The 22,815-nt window shown below is 43.7% G+C and overlaps 1 protein-coding gene across 2 annotated transcripts in view; it reads right to left on the bottom strand.

Annotated features, from left to right (window-relative positions):
• LOC138510254 (tight junction protein ZO-2-like) overlaps positions 1-21,785 on the bottom strand; it is a 1,104,514-nt gene extending 1,082,729 nt beyond the window's left edge. The window contains exon 1 of one of the 2 annotated variants that reach the window (XM_069625778.1): positions 21,556-21,785. The gene's annotated coding sequence lies outside the window, so the exon portion shown is untranslated. The remainder of the gene's footprint in view (positions 1-21,555) is intronic. The other variant, XM_069625777.1, reaches the window with a different exon arrangement.
• Between the last annotated feature and the right edge of the window lie 1,030 nt (positions 21,786-22,815).

Genomic DNA, 22,815 nt, shown 5'->3' with positions numbered 1-22,815 from the left:
CAAAAAGAAGGAGTTCTTCTTGGAGACCGAGTTCTCAAATACATGCTTGACTGCAGTATTATACCAAAAGCATGACAAGGTCAATAAAGTCATCTGCTATGCAAGTAAGACTTTATCCTCTGTGGAGGAAAAATTCAACGATTGCAAGAAGGCACTCCTGGCAACAGTGTGGTCATTGAAAAATTACCGGCCGTTCATCCAGGGGGAACACATCATAGTGGAGACTCCACACCAGCCTCTGCAATATCTTCAAAGTGACAGAATCCGGACAGGAAATGTGAGTAATTCCAGAATTACTTCCTGGATTCTGTCAATGCAAGGCTTTCCTCTGGAGATCAGATATGGCCAAAACAAGAAGAGTCCCCTCGCACAAGGTCTGGTTGACTTGCATGATTGTGCCGGAGAAAACTGTCTCGAGGACGAAGGTCTTAAAATCCAGGACAACATGGAGGTGTACTTGAATTCCCCGCAAAAAGTCTATGCAGAAGACAAGTGCGAGGGAATGCCCACCGTCTATGTAGATGGGTGCTCCTACCATGTTAACAACGGGGAAAAATAACTAGTGGCAGGCGTGGGGAATGCCTGGGTGAATGATGCCCCGGAACCCTCCGCTGGGTACAAAAAAAAAATCGGTCCCCATAGTAGTCAGGTGGCATAGCTGATGGCGGTTCATCAAGCCATCCTCACTGCAGTCCAACACCACGAACTGGTCATAATCACCGATTCAGATTATGTCTGGAACGGGTTCGTGGAGCACCTGGTTAATTGGAAAACCGGAGGCATGCTATGTGTTAACAACAAACCACTAAAACATGGAAAACTAATTCAAAATATTGATGATCTGGTCACCTCTAGTGGGATGACCATCTACTGGAAAAAGATCAAGGGGCATTCCAAAGTAGAGGGACCAAACAAAACTGGAAATGACTTAGCTGATCATCTGGCCAAAACCCGTCTCATCAAAGGGGATCTCCTTGAGATGGAGTCCCTGTTGGAGGAAATCCAGGTCACTGCTATCACTAGGTCCCAGACAAATGCTCACAATGAACTCTCAACTGCCCAATGGAGTAAAGATACACCAGATGCTGATTCAAAAAGGCTCAAAAAGGGGATCCAATCATTGGTAAGTTTTGTCAACACATTGAGGACCCTGAGAACTTTCCCCTGATGGATATCGATTGTATTGGGAAGGAGGACCTCAGAGTGTTGATGAAATGTCCAAAACATTTTCCGAATCCAAGACGGTTTGTTGGTGAGGAGATCCATATCTGGCTGTGACCAGTGGCTGGTCCCTACCTCATTCTGAAGCCTGATGCTAAGTCACACCCATGATGCGGCCACCACCGGTCATCGAGGGGATCATACTACATTAGAAATCTTGCGAGAGGTTGCATACTGGCCACACATAGGGCAGGACCTCGACCAATACTTGAAGGGGTGTCTTGTGTGTGCACAATTTCAGCCAACATCACACTCACACCGTGCTCCCCTCCAGAAGAGGGGGATGACACTGCCTTGGTCAGATTTACAAGTAGATTTCATCGGGCTCGTGATTCGCTCCTCTAGGGGGAACAAGTACATGTTAACCGTAACATGCTTGTTTACTAAGTGGGTGGAATGTCTCCTGGCTCCAAATTGCAAGGCAGAAACAGCAGCTGCCCTGATGATCAATCACATCTTCTCGCGTTTCGGACTACCCCAAAGGATTGAGTCAGACCGAGGTAGTCACTTCACTAGCGAGGTGATGACAAAGATGTGGGAGATACTTGGGGTAAAAAGGAAACTACACATTGCATACTGCCAGTCCTCTAGTGGTGGAGTTGAGAGGTACAATAAAACCATTGTGAGCATATTAAAAAAGTTTGTGGCAGACTCTGCGCCAAGTTGGGATATTTAATTACCCCTTGGCCATCAGATCTACCCCTTCTTCTGCAACTAAAATGTCTCCATTTGAGATGATGACTGGACGAAGGATGGTGCTACCCCAGCATCTGCTCTACAGAACCCAAGAGCAGATGTTGATAAATGCCTCCACAACTCATGAGTATGTTGATAATCTGAGAAAACGCCTTCAGCATGCTTTTGCGTATGCTCAGTGGACTCTCGAAAGATCTGCAGACAGTATGAAGACCCACTATGACCTTAAGACAACCAAAAAGGAATATCAAGTAGGGGACAGGGTCTACTTGTACAATTTCCAAAGGAATCAAGCCAAAGAGTGCAAATTTTTGCCCACCTGGCGGGGGACCTTTTGAAATTGTAGACAAAATCTCACCAGTTGCCTACAGAATCCGCATCCCCAAGGGCGACTTGACAGAAGAGGAAAAGTGGGCCCACATCAACCAGCAAAGAGTTGCCACCCCAGGCCTACTTTGCGGCAAATAGAAGAGCCTACAGAAAACCCAGAGAGAGAGAATGAGGAAACCTAGGAATATTTCAAATTGTCATTGAATACATGCAGGGAATATTGCAATTTGTCACTGAATGCATATGTATGTCCCACGGCTGTCTTCCCTACTGGAGGGCAGTGCTGGGAAAATGTTCATAACTAGGTTATGTTCTGTTTTCTAGTATTGACACTGAGTGCACCTAATAAACAAGGAGGACCTCCTCGGGGACCCGGGAGGAAAAACCAAAGAGATCCGGAGTGTCGCTCCACCCCTAAAAGAAGCCCAAGAGAAGACGGGGGTATCATTTCTATTCCGATCAGAGCTGGCGAGGAGAGAGTGTCGCATCAAATCGCTAAGGGAAGAAGGACCTACACCTGAAGAAACCCGTGTTCTTCATAAACAGAAAGAAAAATCCCACATGCCCGACTTCCCGACGACTGAAAGTCAAGCTGAAGTCCAGGGGGCGGGGGGGCTTCTGTGCCCCACTGCATCACTTTCCAAATGGGGAAAGAAACCGCCTAAAAAGGATGCGCCGACTCCTGCGCGTGCCAAAATCCTGAAAACTGCCAGAATTGCTTGCACACCCTCCACACACAGTCGGGGGGTAAAAATCAGAGTTATCACTGCAGGAGCATGCCAGTGGGCTCTGCCACATTCAAAATGGAGCGAAGCAGCAGAATTATGCTGAAAACCGAAATTGCCTTTAATATGTTAGCTTTGCAACCTTAAAAAGGGCTGTTTTTGGCGCTAGATCCATTCCATTCAATTCCATTGAATCACTGAGATTACAAAAGGTACTACAAAAACAGGATCATCCAGTGGGGCTCAAAGGAACAGGGCCTCATTGACTGACAGCTTTATGAAATGTATCTTATGGAAAAGCAGCTCAGGAGCATTTGTTCCACAGGAAAAACGCAGCTAAAATTGCAACATGTAACAGAATCAGCTGTGCAGACAGAAAGTCCAAACCAAGGCTGGATACATGTATCCAGATTGCAAACATCCCAGCACTCAAGGGAAGACCTAATGCTGAATCAAATTTAAGTGTGCTGCATTGGAAAATCATATTTAAAAGAACTCAGTTTAATGTGTTTTTCCATGAGGAAAGTGCAAAAATCTCCCGTTTTAAAAGCATGTTTTTGTTTAAAGGCCTAATTCTTTACGAAATGTCAAAGGATTGCTAATGTAAAAATCCACCTATAAACTGTGTTCATTTTATATGTTTAATGTAAGATTTAGGTGAAACTTAAAGTAACCCAGTTTGAGTTAATTAACTAATTAAAAAAAACGATTGTGCTTGACAGTCCTCAGCCTGGGAAAGGTTGACACTTCACTGCTGGCAAGAAGGCCTAATTGCTGTGGGGAGGAGGCCTTGCATACTCGGAACAAAGGACCTCATTAGACATTCATCTTTGCTTCAGGCAAAGACAACAGAAGGCTTGGACAATCATCCCTCCAGGGGAGGGGCAGGATGCTGGGAGAGGCTGCTCAGTGGACTTTAAAGGACTGGCCATTTGCTCCCACTTGGAAGGGAAAAGGTAAAAAAACCTGACTTGTGATTTTGGATTTAATTTGCTTATTTTGCCCTAGAACTTCATGACATTTAACTTGGCAGCAAAAATAAGTAAAGGAATGAAAAGTACATACATTGAAATCAAAATTTATGATAGATGTGTGAAGACTTGGTAGGATTTCATACTGTGTAAGGAACTGGAGCTATGCAAAAAGACTAATTGCACCAAAACTATTAATGCTGAAAAACTAATATTGTGTACCCATGTTCTAGAGGTGATTGCACATATATGTACCGAATTAGGAATTGTTAGGCCAAACTTTTATGATCAAAATTGACAAAATTCTACAGAAAGACAACGCCAGACCTCACCGACGGGTAAGTTGGAGGTAAATGTACCCCACAAAATATGTAATTGATGTGTCCGATTTTATTAGAGGGCATAAGTATATACATGTGTATTTGTGGGAAAGTTAAATTTTGGTCCCAATAACTATGGGAGGTTTCCAAGTCACATCATAAAACATAACAACACTTTCGGTCATCCTACCAGCAAAAAGCAAGGCGGGAACTGTGTCTTTGACCAATCATAGCCTTGTGGGTATGGGTTGTAAGTCTGCCCCTAGCATAAACTAAGTGATGTCATTTGACAGGATAAATAAGCGAACCTCACAACACACAGGCACACTGGTTCCTGACTCCATCCTGATTTCCGCATGGTGCCCCGTTTCTGAATCCTCCATCTTTTTTTTCTGACTTCTTCATCTTGTTCCCGATTCCAGATTTCTTTGCAAAGCCAAGGCCTCAGCATTTGCTGAACTCTTTCAGCTAGGCCCAAATCCTGAAACCATACCAAACATAAGGGAAATCATTTTGATCCAGTTTGGCTTGCTACCATTAATGCTTGCCTGCTGAAACTCGCCATCTCACTGATCTACAGTGTCCAGCAACCAGAAGGGCCAATCCAATCCAGTCCAGTCTGAGGTGCCAGTCCAATTTACCAGATCTGCCCAGCTGACCTATCCTGCCAGAACTGCCCTGCTGCCTGTCGACCCGATCCGTGATGCCCAGAACCGGACAGTCCGAATCTTGAATTAAAGTATACTAAGTGTCAATAGAAATCATAGTAACCCATAGTATATTTGCCTTGTCCTATCCCAATCTATGACCCATCCTATCTTTAACTTAAAAACTTGTGATATTGTCACACCAGTCTTGAAACCTTGCTTTGGACTCCTTGTGCTGGTGATAATTTCTTTTAAATGCTTTAAAATGCTTTCGTCTTGGGAAATCCCAAACCCTTAATCATCCCACAGGTAATCCGACGGAGTCCTCCAAGGCGGACACAGAGGTGCTGGGGTAGGTTTCCGTGGACCACTCTGGAGCTTACTGCATTTCAAACTGCTAACCAGCCTGAATACCCTTTAGCTACAACCAAGCATCCAAAAACATTTATTTGACCAGTTTTTCTCAAATATCGCATAGTGAAAATTAGGCGGGAATTAGCATTTTTGCAAAACCTTTACACGTGTGTTTTCCCATTCAAAGTATTTCCAAACTTCTATTCTGATGCAAAGTGCGTACTGTTGCTCATATTTATAGCTTATGTTTGTTAGGATCTTTTCAATGTTGCTCCCATAGGAATTTATATCAATTTAAGGACTTTTTGCACACACTTTTAATTGTTTTTCTCAGCCATTATTAACTGTCATTTTGAAAGTGTAGACATTCTAAAAACATTTTCTCTCTTGTTGGGGAGGGAAGATTGTATTGAAACCCTATACACTGTTCTATATTCCTGAATATCTGCTGATTACTTACATCTGTGTAGATTGCTTCTTTGTGAGTTGAGAAATTTGCAGGGGAAAATCTTAACCTAAGCACCATCTTTTCAACAAGCCAAAACTGTTATTTTCTCTGTGTTTTATATTCTGTACTGCTCAAAAGTGAATTCAACTGCCTTACTTACTTTTAGATTTGTATTTTTACCACATTGGTGATTGCTGCCCCATATATTAAAACATATGTTTGATTTGAATTTTAAATAAATAAAATTACCTTTACCAAACAGCCTGATTCCTGGTCCATTGTGACCTGGGGGTATTTTGAGAAAAGGTGTGATATAAGTGGTATTTCATTCAGAATACTGAACCTGTAGACACAATAAATAAGTATTTCATTTGTGCATTGCATGCTAGGCTGAGACCCAGGTATATTGCCTGATTGAAATCCTTAACACAACTGCCATTCTGTGCCCACTTTTGGCAACGCTCCACTGGTCTATGTGCTGTTTCTGCTCGAAGATCCCAGAATACTGAGAGGATTCTAAAGGAATTCCCTTAGAATGTACTTGCAGACACTGTTGAGTCTTTGGGTACATAAACACCACCATAAAACTATGCTATCATCATTCGCTGCCTAATGAAGAACTGACAGCATTCTCTCAATCACAGCATTCCTGGGAACACACCATTAAACACTATGGAGATCTCCTGGTCTATGCTCGTCTACTTATTTCAAATCTACCTCAGACTGTCCAGGACCGCACCCACTCTCAGAAAAAGAGCAAAGAATAATAAAGGGAAAGAGACTCATTGCTAAGGGATGCCTCGCCAAGCCCGACACGCAAGAGATTAAAATTGCCATAAACAAAACTTCCAGAAAAAAAACATCTTAGGCTACACAACAAATCCACTGGAGAGGCCAAATCCTTACCAAATCTGCTGATTTTGTCCTCTTTAAAAGACTATTTTATTAAACAGCACAAAAGGAAATTAGACCTCGACGCTGTCTTGTCAGATGCAGAGATTCTGGAGGCGATTCAAGAAACGCTGCCAGTGAATAAATTACGCAAAAAAGATTTAACTGGTAACGATCAAGAACTAAACCAAGTACCAACTAATTTTGACAAGCAACATCCAGAGGAGACACCCAGAGCGGATATCTCGTATAGTCACATGTCTTCCCAAACCGGAAAATGTACTAAAAACAAAACATACTGCTGCAGAAACGGCAGAAGCAAATGAAAATCACGAAAAAGAACGTCTATTGTCTCCTTCGGGTTCCACAACTAATTTACTAACCGGTGCAGCTGCAGGAATAGGTACACCCATTAGGTTGGCAAAGGAGCATGAGCACAGCAAAGGATGTTACGCCTGGACGAAAGCTCACATTCAAGTGGGACCTGGAACTAAAGTTTCGGGCCCCACTGTAGAGAACCACGAACCTCAGAAAACCTCTACATTATATACTTCAGATCCAGAGGTAAACAACGAAGTCGAGACATCAATATCGGACTCTCCACAATCTAATCATCGGACATCGGCCGTCCGCAACACTTTTAAAAAAATTGACGGCTCAGTGAAATATCATCAACAGCTCAAAAGGATTCTCCTAACAGAAAGCCAGACTTACTAACAATCATGTCGACGGTGACGATTGCATTGGCTCAAACCGAAAAACTTTATAAAGCAATCAATGATTCATTGAAAAACAATATAGCAATGATTGCCACGATGACCTCCAAACTCACCTTCGTAGAAGGCTATAACACAGCTCTGGAGACTAAATCCATTGAACATCAAAGTCTATTGGAATCAAAAATCGCCGCACTCGAAGAAAAACTAAACACCAAATATACGACGACCCTAACTCAAACAAGAGTAGAGAGGGACATGCAAACATCAACTGAGCCCACTCATCGTGAATTGGCCCCCCCATCTTCACCAAATCTACTTTGGGGGCACCCAGACTGACAAGTTCAACAATGAATGAGATCACAGCCAAACTCAAAACAACGCAAAACAAGATAGCAATAAAAAGCAGAAATCGAGACAACAGCTAAACGAAGTAGCCGCTTTGGCTGGGGCGGATGAAAAAGCATCACGAGACTAAAACAGCTACTAGTGTGGACAGGCAAGGAAATGCAGTTAAAAATAACCGAGAATCTGAGCATGCCTGGAAAGTCCCCTAGATCAGCAGAAGATTTCAGGACTAACAGTGTCCTGATGAATTTGTCTCAGCATTGGGACTCCCCAGAGGCACCAAGCAAGACGCCTGAAGGAATGCTCCACACTGACAGTGCTGAAGCAAGCCTCTGCACCCTGCAATCAATTCCGTCGCAAGAAAATAAAATTACCAAAGGCCTTGATATTAATATATTGGCTCATTCGAAGTCTACACCCGATAGGCCTATTGACAAAACCTCACCTAAAAAGGTTCTCTAGTTAAACCATACGGCGAATACAAGTGGCGGGCCCTCCAAATCCCTTGAGCATCGAAAAGTAGCAAAACTAACAAAGCAATTGTCACCGCAGGCGTCAGGTAGTAGTAAAGTACCTCTTCTTCAAAAGTGGCTGACGGGAAACTAAGTGAAATTCGTATTTCCAAACTACAACAAATCTCAAGTAAAGATGGATACATTGTTCTAAATAGGAAAGCAGTTCTAAAAATCTTAAGCAAAATCCATACACTTCGACTATTGAATACCAACAATTTCACACTGATTGAACCACACCATAGAGAACGCAAAGCCAAAGCCTACTTACACTTCAAGGAAAAAGCTTTACGAGATGTCCCAAAAGAAGTCCACAAAGAACTCGAACATCAGGGCTTCCTTCTTTTGGAAATGCAAGATTCCTACATGGAACTCCCTAAAACTTGTAGCTCAAGCAACAGAACGCCCAAAAAACAGCGATATGTATCGCGCACTGAAGAATTGTATAAGCACAAGCGATGGGTTTATAGTCCCTGTCGCACAGAAAATGATCCGCGCTAATCAAGTAGGACTCAGGAAGACTGGCCAAAGCCACCGTTTCCACAGAGGTGATGACGTTGACTATGGAAGAAGGGAGAGACACTGGGTCAAACAGACCCTGGCTCGCACAAGCATTTTAAGTACCAAAATGTCCTTGCCGCGCCAACCGCGGAAATTATCAAAAGAACCGCTGGTTGACAAATAAAAAAATACATCAAGAGCAGAAACTACTAGAGGACCCTTTGACGATAAATCCCCAAAAGGGCCATGGAAGTGGTTCCAAGCTGCTTTCAACACCAAATCAGGGAGATCGCAACGATCTTCAAAAGGCCTCAGCAGTAAACACTGCATACCAAATAGCACCAGTCAAAGAATTCAAGAAAGCAACTAATATGGGTCTTGGAACACCAGAGGTTACACTCACCTGACACGTCCATGTGACGTGAACTTGGGGGCCTATGACATCTTATGCCTCCAAGAAACTTGGCTGGTGGAGAAACCATACCTGGACGGCTTCAGCATTGAACTTTCACCTGCCTCAAAGGCTTTGCTCGGCTGCCCTTCTTCGGGTCTATTAACTGCGGTCTGAGTGGGCTCAGGGATCACAATAAGTCAAAAACTGGTGGAATCATAAGAAATGCTAGCAATTTTAACATCATGGTTCCATCAAGAGCCAGGATCGAAATCATGGATCACAATCATCAATCACCTCGCAGTTAGCCATTATCAATTTATATTGGAATCCTCAGAGAACAACGACCAAAAAATGTTGTGCAACAGTGGCCAACATCATCAACACCATACACGTGGACCACGATATAGCCAATATAATCATATGTGGCGACCTAAATGCAAACTGCGTAAACCACACAACTCGTGTAAATACCCATACAACTCGACCTTCAGTTGACGAAAGGGGGTCGGGCATGGATGAAATTAATGAAATCCAGAAACTTTCACAACGCAGCATGGCTGCAAACTAACCAGCCTCCGATTCCAATATGGGAATGACAAAATTCAAAAGCCACCCTTGATTACATATTCATAACTCACAGCTTGATTAATACATAGCAACCTTTGAAGTGCAAAGAACTACAAAGTGACCACAATTTGTTAACCATGTCGTGGTTTGGAACAGGTCCCGAAAAAAAATCTACGGGTCAAGTGTAGCAAAAAATAGGCAGCAAACTCGTTTGCGCCTAAAGCCGATAATTTAACAGAGATAAATGAACAATTCACCTCTGCAATATCATCGAATTCCTCCCAAATAGAAACATCAAGACCTGACTATCTGCCTCTTCTTATGGCACATAGAGTTCGATTCTCTGGACCCAATAAAAATCCACACACAACCACACATGTTTCTGACAAGAGTGTGGCATTGAATCATAGAAAGCTGAGAAAACTGAAAAGAACTGCTTTGACCCACAGGACAGAAGAAGAGTGGTCAGCTTTCTGGAGTGAATCAAAGAAATATAAGTCTTGGCTTAAACATCAGAGAATTACTATATATCAAAATGAAGCAGAAGACATGTTAAAGACACTGAGCACCAAAAGAATCATGTGATTTTTGGGCTTTGATCAAAAGAGTAAAATGCCAGAAAGACAACATCCTTCTCAACTCTGTTTCTGAAGCAGACTGGGTCAGCTATTTTTCTACACTGTTTGACCACCCTTCAGATCAGCAGCAAACTCTAGTTTTGCCGCCTCACAGACAAAGAGGACATTAAAAGGAGTTATACTCAACCTCAAGTCATCAATGTGAGAAAGCAAAGTTGGTACCAAAATCCTGGACAGAAGCAGTAGTGGTTTCGATTTATAAAAAGGGATGCAGAGAAGATCCTGTCAATTACACACCAATTGCCCTTTTGGACATAATTGGCAAGATATACGCACATTTTTTTCTTTCTCTCCCATTTCCAGAAATGGTTTAGAGTTCCACCTAGTGCATACCCCTTCCAAACAGGCTTCCAAAAAGATGCAAGTACCGCAGTAAACATTTTACTCTTGAACATAATAAAATCCAACATCAAGTCTGGTGCTCCTAAGGTCTTCCTCATCTTTGTCGACCTGTCGCAGGCTTTCGACAAGGTAAACCGTACCAAAGTCTGGTCCAAATTAAAAGCCTGGGACTGTCCTCTTCCAATACTAGAACCAGTGATCGCCCTGCACTCAAATACAACTATGCATGTGCGTTTAAACCAACAGGGCCTACTGTCAAACAGGATTCCTACAGAGCGAGGAGTTAAGCAAGGCTGTCCGCTTGCTCCTGCACTTTTCATCGTCTTCTTCGAAGATTTCAAAGATTGGGAACCAAAAAATCAGATCTTTTCCACCCCAAGTAGGTAAGGTCACTATGTCAAGAAATTAGTATGCCGACAACCTGATCATACTAGATCAAACTCAAATTGGTCTACAACGCCAACTCACTAACTTGGCCAACTATATGGAAATCAACAATTTGGAAATTAATAACTCCAAGACTAAAGGCATGGCGATGGAAAAAAACGCAACAAAAATGGAAAAAAAACAACAATAAAGAGCACTTCACCTGGTTCTTGGACAACACAAAAATTTAAGTCGTCGCCCACTTCAAATTACGGTATTTTGATCGACGGCTCTTTGAGGGAGACCACAATGCAGAACATTCTTTGGGACAAAGTTAGAACCCTCACAGTTCAAACAAGAGCAGTCGATAAAAAAATTTGGAAAATTTTCACTAATTCCAGCAGTACACTTTTACAAGTCTAAAGTGGTCCCATCGCTGGCATACAGAATGAACGGTACTCAACATGCCAAAGTCAATATGGCTACAAATGGAAGACTATTTGTGGAAGTCAGTCTTCGGTCTGCCAAAGTCTGCTTCAATGGCAGCAATTAGACGTGAGAGTGGGCTGCTATCCCTCGCGGCAGTGGTGGAGCTGAGTTCAATGCAACTATTCAGGAAAACTCTGCTGCTGGACAGTTTACCAGTATACCGGGTGGTTGCGGAAGAAATCAAGAGTGGACAATGCAATGCACTCAACGGATGGGTGAAGACCTTACAAAACAAGTTAAACGATTTAGCTTGTACGGAAGAAGTTCTCATTACAAAACCACAAAGAGTAAAGTCTAAAATAGAATACCAAGATTGGATTATCATAAATGAGAAAGCTAAAGTCAATAAATTGCTAAAGTATCTTCCTTTGACCTTTAACAAATTAAAGACTCCACTAAAGTACTGCACCAAATTCCCGGACAAACCTCTGAGGAAACTTTATGAGAGCGCGTTTGAATTTGCTTCTGACGCAGGAAATCTTGGCCATTAGATCATCGGTGGCCTTGAACCAGTGTCGAATATGTGAGCCACCAGAGCAACCAGAAACTGTTAGACACCTGCACATGATGTGCCCTCAAACGTGTAAGGAGGGAGCTGCATACTTGTCACTACTTTTAGTAGATTCAACCATCATGGAAGAGGACGTTTGCTGGAGCCGCCTAATGGCAGGCAAAAGTGGAAGATGGACTATGGCGACAGCAAAACTGCTAGAATTAGCCCTAAAAAAAGAAAAAGACTAAACAGCAAATGACACTGTCGGAACCATCAGCTTCTTGAGTCCTCTTTCCCAAATTAGGCTGTTTGTCTTCGAGCAAGTGGTGTAAATAGAATTAAAGATGTTTCTTCTTTTACTGTACTTGTAAAAATCTTATTGATTAAAACACAAGAATAATAAAAAAAAAAATTACAAAAATTATAAAACATTGAACATTTGGATTTATCAGACCTCTGAACTTCTTCTTGCAGAGCAAATGAGTCGTCGAGCATTTAAAATCATACAATATACCTAACACTGCCATGTGCAAAACCAACTGGACCCAGGTGCACAGAGCCTTGCACCGAAAACCTGTTTTCAGAGCCTTTTTATTAGATCCATTTGTGTCCATTCGTGCAGCTAACCTTTACATTTTACACTCATCTCACTAATTCCTTCAGCGGTACACACAAATTCAGTATGGTTGATCATTTTAGGTCTTGGGTACAAATAAATAACTTCTGGTGACATTCAAAATATTAGTCCACAACTACTAATCAAATAGGTTTGTTTGCTAATCAAGAAAAGTTTAATTAGCAAACTCTGCTAATCAATTTTTGGAAAATAATGTATGCCTCGAAATTGAATGACATCCCACATGGGTCTGTATTGAATTACAATCAGCTTAGGTCTTGTTTATATTGCTTTGAATTTTTCACTGTTTCCTGAGACATAATTATCGAAGTCCTTGTCGGAATCCCCAATCTTGACCAAGTCCTGTAATTGGTAAAAGGGAACCTTTCCTTTCACAAGCTCCTTACTCGTAAAGGCAGTTACTGATAATTAGCACTAAAGTGGCAGTAAAGACGTTTTAAACAACATGGAGGTAGTGTAACAAGGTGTTGAAATTTAAAGTTGCAAGCTAGAAGCCAAGGATAAAAAGTCACTTGCCCCATCAATTATCCACATGCACACCATTGCTTTACACGTCAGGAGTCAATTGTCACTAGCCAATGGCGAGTTCCTCTTTTTTAGGTCTGATAAGTCACAACTTAAGGAGGGACGGCACTACTCAGCCACAAAGGGGTTGAAATAGGATTTGATTGGCAGGAACTTAAATTAGCTCCTGGGTATCCGGCATCACCTTGTAAGCAGGAGCAACCTCTGGGGCACTAGGAGTACTATAGCGTGAACCTTATTGAACTCCAATCTGCGATGCAAACATTTACTTTATGTCCTTCATATATGACCAACTATGCGTCAAAATCCCTTCTAGTTGTGACTGAATGCTCATTTATACACATTACCAAACATGCAGAGTTAAAGTCACTGGAGTATGCTTGGATGGCAGCAGTTGGCCAAGAGAGCCAAAAGGAAGCTCCTGGCAGTTGTTGGCGTCAAGCTAACCATGCTCTCCTGGGCTTTAACCGGGAGCTAAATACCCACCAACAATTTCGAACCCTGCCACACAAAAAAAAACATCATTCACAATCATGGTAATAATGGCGTTAGAAAACAGCTGATCCTGCCCCAGATGTCATCACACGTCACTGTTTTTTAGGTTTCTTCTGTTCCCTTTGCGATTTTATTTTTACACATCACCACTATGGCTTTTAACTCACCCCAAGTTTCAGGTATTCGGTCAAGCCTATTAAACCAACTGGCCTTTTAAAAAACAAAAATTAAAACATGTCTCTTGTGACACGGTCTCCGGCTGCTTTACGTACAAAAACTTATTTTGAAGGTAGGTAAAAGGAGCCACTGCATAAAACAATAAGAGATAGCTGTACCACAGAGCGGCTCATATTTCCACTGCATCTCCCTCACAGAGCTAAGATGCCAAGATATCCAACAAGAACATTAACAGAGCTCTGTGGCTCAGTGGAGCGTATTAGGCTTGTGATTGGTGTCCATGGCAGATTTCCGAGTAGTGCCAGAGCATGTGTATATCCAGCAGAAAGTGTTGAATTGTGAGGAGATTACGTGTTTGCAAGACTACACAGGGCAAACCATCTTTTCATGCACCCGCCATCCATCATGTCAGCAGTGGTGGCTTCAAGCATCCACTAACACTGGGAAGGAACCACTGCCTCCCAGCCCCAAAAACACACTTCATACACTGTTCAACATCCCCGCCTTGCCTCCTCTGCGATGACGTGTGTGTGTGTGTGTGTGTGGGTACCTCCTCCACCTCCGCACTTCCTGACAACATGGTGGCTTGTAGACAATCTCTTGAACAGTGTCTGCTGCTTAACAAACACCACACCCCTTGTGCCTCAAAAGTCATCCTCGCAGTTACTTTGTGCTCATGTCCGCCCCCTCACAGTCATACAAGCCTGCAGTCCAACGTGTCCCCAAATAGGTAACATAACGCTGTCTTCCTACAAGTTCTATCACTGCTGGATAAAGGGACGCTTAGACTAACTATTCACCATACAGCATCCCCAGCGATTTCTATGTGTACCCTAGAATGCCTAGATACATGTGTAGCTCAGTGAACAGGGGTGCATCAGTGTATGACTAATGTATGAATGGGTGTGACATTGTAAACGTGCATTTGTGAGTGTGCATGAAAAGAAACAACGTGAGTGGCACATGAAGAAAAAAATTAATGTCTGCAAATATGTGTGCATATGGTGGAAATGCATGGACCTATAGTCGCAACAGTGTAGTTAGTACCTGGCCATACCATACGAATACCTTAGCACTTGGTGCAGATAAGAGGGACTGTGTATGTACGCACACTGAATGCATTTTGGAAGACCGCTAGATGGTGCAGACAAGATGGCCGTTTAAAGAACGAGCTCCCAGCAACTCATGGAATGGAAGGCTACTGAGCCTGAAGGACACAGAGACAGGGGTGTTGCTAGGTCTGAAAAAGACAGCGCTAATGTCGGAACTGTTGCGACTGGGGGCTAGATAGCCTTTTGGTTGTAGCTCCTGAGATTCTATCCGGGGTTACAACCAAAAGACCAGGGGCTATAGCCCCTTTTGTCCCCCCTAGCAACACCTCTGCACAGAGACTTCCCTGAAGACGTAGGAATTGTAAAGGGCCGATATTAGGAGATGAGACTCTTGCGCACGGCAGCAGTGGGACCGCCCGAACCGGAGTTGATGCTTCAAGGGAATGCCAAGTAGGGCATAGCGGGTGCAGCTAACCGGATCGGAGTCCGACTGTTCCTGTGAGAGCAAGATGCTGGCCCCTGGAAAAGTGGCTTTGACCGCCTGACCTGGCTTCAAAATCCCTCACTAGACCAAACCCAACCACCAAGAGGCCATGGGAGAGACTGGAGGATGGCAGGTAGGCGCCACGGGAGTGGACACTGTTAGTGGCAAATGTGAACCATCAGGCCCTAGCAAGGCCAATCCAGCTGGACCACGCAAGTAGGGTTGCTGGAGAGCCTTGACCAAAGGCCAGACCTCAGGGCTGCCTCTGATGCACATTGTGCCACAGTAGTGTAGAAAGCTCTTTGTCCCAGGATGGCGGAGGCCAGAGCTGAATGCTGATGGCTACAGTGAGAGGCCAGGGATTGGCTTGCTCTGAACATTAGTAGATGGCCCAGATTCGGAACCGAACTGGCCTGTATGAGCTGAGGGGGTCCAGAAGAGAGACTGTTACAAGGTTCTCTCCAATGTGCTGTGTGGGGACCAGGTGGCCCATATTGGACCTTGTGGGAAAGACACCTTACTGCCATGGAGTCCATGACCTAGTCTGCAGCAGAAACACCCACAAAAGTGGACATGTTGGATAATCTACAGGAGACAAAGGCCCTCAAGACGGACTTGCAGACCTCAGTTTCCAACCTCCAAAGCAGAATGGATGAAATGTAAGAGAAGGGTGAGGCGATTGAGAAGAACCCAATATGTCTGTAGACATGATGGAAACGAAACTTAAGGAAATAGAGCAGAGAGACAAGGAAACAGCAGGTCCGAGATGGTTGTGAACATAGCCCTCGCCCTTGAGCGCTTTCTGGGCCTCTCCGATTAGGTATCAGTTCCCAGAACCTAATCCTTTTCAGTCCAGGAGGAATTTTTGAAAAGTAAAGTAAAGTATCCTTGCCTATCCAATTCTCACTACTTCCTCTTTCCTCAAAATAGACACAACCCTCTTAATAGACAGGCCAAAATGTCAACAGCATTTTAAAATCAATTGCAACAAACTACTGGACCTTCATGAATGTAAATGGCTTGTAAAAAGGAAATTGTATGTTCAACATGTCCTGGTCACTGGTTATAGCTGGAAACCCAAGAGCTGCTTCAAACTCCTGCTTATTCAGTTTTAATTTCGAGCTCTGCATCAGGGTGGTAGCTTGGTTTCAGCCTTTGTGGTTGCTATTCTGTCTGTTGGATGATTTTACTTGTTAGTGTATCCATGTCCTGCTCTACTGTTGGGGCATGGGACTGGCTGTCATGACAGTAGCACTTGCATTCTTCTTTTTCAAGAAACTATTTGAAAATGTGATTCCCCTGAAAAGTGGATTACCTAATCCATTCACTAGTTCAATCTGCATCCTGCATCACAAGCCCAATAAGAGTCTTTGTGACAGGTGAGTGAAGTTAAAATCGGTTTGTCTTTATACCTTTTTTAAAAAGAAATTTTAAGTATGTCAGACATGGGCACGCCTTTGCATATTAGTAAGCCCCCAAGTAAAATTAAACAATGTGCCAATCCTTAAATATTTTGTCACAAGTAAAGAGGACTATCTACAGACCATAGTTACCATTTAATTGATCTATAATTCCGGAAACACACAAATATTTCATAAGCGTATTTCTCAGGATGTCAGTTTCTAAACCCCCACCCCTCAGTACTTACAAATAACAGGGCCAGGATTTAATCTAATTCCCATAGTATCACTCATGTGACGAATCGCAGAAATGTGTCCCTTCTCTCCAAGGGGGAGCCCCCCTGTGAGGCTAGGGAGGTGAGCCTGCTCCACAATACACTCCATAGAGGTAGGGGCAAAGGGAACCCCACCAGGAGAGAATCACCCTTTGGGGACAAGGACTCCCTAAAGCACCTTCCAAAATTACATCTTCAAGCATTTCTAGTGAAAATGTATGTGAAGAGAAAACCATTGTGTCATTGCCAACTGGATGTAGAAGAGCTCCCTTTAAATTCCCATTCTACTGGGACGAAGAAGAGGACGTACGGAGGAGAAGAGAATCTGCAGGAGACAGAGAAAGGGAACAAAGGCTTGCGCAGGTGGAGCCCCACAACCATGCAAGTGCAAAAAGGGGAGGAGCCTGGAGACGCGAAGAGAGCGCCCACGAGTTACTAAAAGAGTTGAACACTCACTCTAGGAAGAAGCAGAAGCAAGACGCGCAGCCTCCTGCAATCGTGAGAGGAAGGGAAGCAACAGACGCTCTACAGCCAGTAGCGAGGAAGCCATGAGAAGTGAAACCAGAGGTAGTGAATGAGAATCATGATTGGAATGCGTATACTCATCACAGTCAAGAGATAAGTGATATCATGATACCAGAAAGGAGAGTGAATGAGAAGCTGTATTGAAATAATCATCTCAGTTAAGAAAAAAATATTGTAAAACCAGTACAAAAGAGGAGTGGATGAGAAATATCATGTGAGTGACAAAATTCATATCAGTCAAGGCCAAGAAGACCTAATGAAAGTAGAGCGCCCAGTGATAAAAGAGAAGCCTGAGAACTGGGTGGACATAGTAAATATATTTAAAGGCAAAGAACAGGAAGAAACCAAAGATTGTGAACTGTACAGAAAAATAAGAAATAGCACAGAAGGAAATAGATACTTGTTGATACATTTAACAGGAGAAGAGAAAAGAATAACTTTTTGCAGAGGAAACCAAAAGAAATAAAAACCCAAAGCAACAGTAAACGAACTGTATGAACTGATAAAAACAATGACCAGAGACTAAGTTGTTAAGACAGTGGTAGGGTCAGACAAGCTTAGAGTTGGATGGAGTAGAGTTTAATTTCTAGACATTCACAGACAATTACTCAAGCTAGTTTCATTAGGCAGAGATGCCTTGTAGTACAGGGAAAGCTAAGCATTACTAATTTTCTTTAACAAACTTAACAGTGAAATGTCTAATCAGAGTGTGTCCTTCTACTGACCTATCACACTCCCCTCAGGAATGTTTCCCCTTTAAATTCATATTCGCATATGAATTTATTTCAGCTTTATCACAGACAGGTAAGCATCCTCTTACGGACTGGTTCAATTCTCCCCCTCTAGGAACAGGTGGGCATCAGTCAGCAAAATGGGATCAGCTTTCCTCCACAACCTGTCTGCTGTCTCTTCCACTGAAGAAGGCCTTGGGCTTAAACCCCTGCTAGGCCTCACTTTCAGGGCACTGGAAATAATAAAAAAGGAGTCACAAAAACGAGAGCAATCTATTCCTTCTCCTTGCCGTTATCAATTCTTCTTTAGCACCATCAGTCTGTGATTGAGCCCGTCAGTCTCCCCTCTTAGGATTGTGTGTTGAATTGTATATAGAACAGTAACCCCCACCTTTTTGAGGTGCGTTTACTTTTCCCCAATCACAGTAGACATACCCATCTGCGGTCATTGGGCATATGAATGAAGAGGGCAGTCTGATGGGAGTAACTTCTAAACCCAAATTTCCCTGCCATTTAATGTGATGTCACCTCAGGGGATTTCTTGCATTAAATATTGCCACATTCTAAACTTGTCCTTTCCATACCTATGACCACTCTACTAATTTTCTCACCAGATCCCTCGCTCCGACATGAATCAAGTGATGCAATGTTTAGCATGATAGGACCAATGGTTACAGATTTCGGTTTAAAATGTATTGATACTTTTCTGTATACATTATTTTTCCATTTCAAAGCAACAGGCTCGTCCCTACAGATGCTAAAACATGACACACTAGCGTGCGTCATTTCCTTGCGTCAAAATTCAAAACGTGCCTAATTTGCATACTGACAATGACCTTGCACACATTTCTACCACCTAATAGAGCATTTCTAGCTGAATATTGCAAAAGAAAAACTTTCTACGAGGTTCTGTTCAAGAATTATGGGTGAAATAGTGAATCCCACTGTAAAAATAAAAAATAATGCAATGTTACTATACAAAAAATTAAATAGCATCTGCAGTTGGATCTGCCACAAACAGAGCATCTGGAGCCGTTTGCTGTTAGTTCAGGGCTAATATACATGACCCAGAGGCCTGGCGATGATAAGGTCTTTGATGTGTTTAAAAATCTTCGGGTCTGTAGATTTTCACATAACCTTTGTTTTTCCAGTTTTAAAATCGTGGGCATGTGACAATATCTGGCAGAACAAAAAATAAAAATATAAAATAAAAATAAAACTTTGAAAGGGGCACATGTTGGTATGATTGGGAAGCAAGGCATGCTGCGAGTCCTTGGAGGACACAGTCATATTAAGCCAATTGATAACATATTGGCAGAGTCTAGGGTCGTGAGATGGGGCTAGATGAACATAAGGTGCCATTCCCAAACTGCAACACTAATTTACAACACTCCAACCATACATACATCCAGTATACAAATATACATCCAGTCGACAATTACACACAGACAAAATGATACGCCCAAAATCCTTACAAACACTGACACACAAGAACACATCCTAAAACCCACATCGATCCATTCCCAATAAATGCACACTGAAACACTATACAGGCGTTGTTAATGCTTATTCTATCTTTATAAATAAAACCATACCATATCTCATTCGTGAGACTATCATATAGACACTTGAATTTTGAGTTTGGTAGTTTTGCATCCCCTCCACCCCATTACAAACCCAAGACAGCAAAAGAAATAATAGAACTGGGTTGAGCATGCCTGACAGGGCAGACGGCCATTACACAGAGTTCCAACAGCATCAAGACCTCCACAGTCGCTCTTTGTGGTTGGAGGTTGCCTTCCTGCATGTTTTCACTACCATCTCCCCTTCTCTATCAAGCCACAGACAAAATACAATAATTCAATATCACACAGTATAACTAAGGAAGGGACTTGTTAGACTTTAAGGAGCACCTTCCCATCCTACAGTGAGAAGCCTAAACACTGGTCATCTACGGGGCCCATGTTCCCTTGCATGACAGATAACGAACTGCATGTGAGGTGCTAAGTATTGCGCTACTGTTGAAAGATAGCAGCCCAAACGCTGGCATCAGGGCCTTTCAAACGAGAGGGGCCTCAAGCCTCATGGGAGCCCACAGCAACTGCCCCCATACTGCCATCAGCAGTCTTATAATAGGGCAATAGATTCCTTTATATATTTATTTCCTTATGGGGGTTCAAATGTGTGCTTTGCTGCGCTCACGTTACAAGCTTAATTTGCTGGAGCCCTTCAGTTAATAGCTGCCAATTATCACGAGACTGTCAAAGAGCTGAAACACTAAATGCTCACTGAAAAGCTATGAATTCATCTTTGTCAGCAAGGGGCTGATGTGGAACCTGTGTTAAAGGATGAGGTGATAATCAGTGGGCATTTAGTGTTTCGGCTCCCTGCTGGTTGGCTGTCCCACGATGATTGACCCCCATCAGTATGTGTTTCTATTATAATCTATGCACCCCACGGGTGCCCCAGACTGTTTTCAGCTCTAAATTGAAATTGGCCCACACATCTATTCAGCCGGGCTGGCCAGCTACCCTAAACGCGTACTGTGGTCCGCTGCTCTTGAGCTAGGTCCTTGCTTTAAACAATGACAGAACATCAATCCACGTATTTCTGACACAGCCATGATAGCAAAGGGCATACAAGTCTTATTTTTTGTGGCAGTACTTGTGAGCACAGATGTGTTCACACTTTTCTGTATGGAGGGGAGCAGTGGAACATTTTTCGAACCGGAGTCCCTTACTTCCCAGGCTGCTGGTGGTCGCTCTCTCAATCGCCCTTGCTCCCCTACACTGAGCATAATCTAAGACACAGCTAAATCATTCCTGCTACACCTTGATGTTGTGTTTGAACAGGCCTCGGCCAGAACCAACCAAACCCAATCTTACACTCCATTTGTCAATACTGCAGAGCCTGTCACACAGCGCAGTGGGCGTTTCGCGTTTAGTTTTTGAAATATGCGAGCTCAGGCTTGCTTCCAACAAGCAGCGTCACTCGCTGCAAGTTTCCAAAAGCAAAGCCTTCATGCCAGACAAAAGCGCGAAACGCACAGAGGAAAACAAATGCGTGAATTAAAAAAAGACAGAGCAAATCAATGCATCGGGTTCGCAGCACTCAACACACAAGAGTTCACCCAGAACAACCGTTCTGCGTTGTTGGGGCTCTCAGTTATAACTTAAGACCAGCATTTAGAGCGGAGGCCGTTTGTTTCGCGCTGTAGGATAAACATAAAAGAACGAATCCAGGAAGCGGACGCTAGACATCATCACATCCCCTTTCCCGACTCACCTTCAGCCGCTGCCGCCTGTTGCTCTATCTCGGTGTCCGCACGCGCGCTGGCTTAGGGTAAAGACTGCACACCGGTGTCGCAAGGAATCGGTCTTCCCAAAACACTCCTTTCAACGTCCCCTTAGAAGCAGGCAGTGCTGGGGTTGGGCCGTGGCAGGGTACGTGTGTACTTGCAGCGTAAATTGTGTGAGTCAGACTATTTCCTGTTTGGAGAGAGAAATGTGAATGAGGGAGTGGTTTCTGGGCCAAGCTCATCCCACCAGGCAGGTAAGTTTCAGGCGATCCAATGAGATAGAAGTGGGACTACACAAGGTCCCGTGTTCCAGCTTCAGGAAGTAGTTTTGAATACTGGGATATTGTACTGCACTGTATTGCACACACAGTGCTCGTGGGAAAACTACAAACAGCCAAATGTTCGGGTTTTTGTGGTGTGTTTTAAAGCATGCGCTGTGGCCAAGCACAGAGCAGGGGAACTGTTACTTAATTTGGCAGGTGCTTTTATTTTGATTTAATCACTAAGAATAATAACATTACATAGCTCTCAACCATTTGTGTTGCAAAGGCCGGTGAAATCACCCGATTTTGTTTTTGGCGGGTGAGATGCCCATTGGAATGAATGGGCGTGCAGGAGGCTTGGCGGGTGAGTCAGCCCTTTACAAGGCGGGTGACACCCGCCAAAAGCATGTGAGTTGAGAGCTATGAACATTATATGATCCACAGCCTAAAAAATAATTTCTTCCTGTTACGTCCTGGACCCAGGGCACAGGGTCCAGGCACACCTTTGCTGGGGGCACGCAGCCGACACACAAGGACAGAGAGCAAGCACCCTGTCAACCCACAGCCATACAGGCTCTTTACGGCCTGCGCAGGCAGAGTTCATAGCTCTCAACTCACCCGCATTTGGCGGGTGTCACCCGCCTTGCAAAGGGCTGACTCACCCGCCAAGCCTCCTGCACGCCCATTCATTCCAATGGGCGTCTCACCCGCCAAAAACAAAATCGGGTGATTTCACCCGACTTTGCGAGACAAATGGTTGAGAGCTATGAGAGTTGCCTGGCAGGGGCTCTGCCAAGACTGTGGGGTACATCAGGAACAGCCTTTCCCAACAGGAGCACTGTCCTGGTAGAGGGCCCAGACAATCAAACAAACGCAGGGCTCCCGCGCCATTTGGAAAATAGTCATCGGCGGGGGCCACCCTTAGTGCCGACACCCGCGTGTGGCACGGCCCAGGGAACGGTGGGTCTGGGGGTGGGGTGGCCT

Source organism: Ambystoma mexicanum, chromosome 6p (assembly GCF_040938575.1).
Source record: "Ambystoma mexicanum isolate Mex_15411 chromosome 6p, UKY_AmexF1_1, whole genome shotgun sequence".
Taxonomy (NCBI): domain Eukaryota; kingdom Metazoa; phylum Chordata; class Amphibia; order Caudata; family Ambystomatidae; genus Ambystoma; species Ambystoma mexicanum.
Note: the sequence above shows the minus strand (reverse complement) of the source record. Positions and strands in the feature narration are given on the sequence as shown.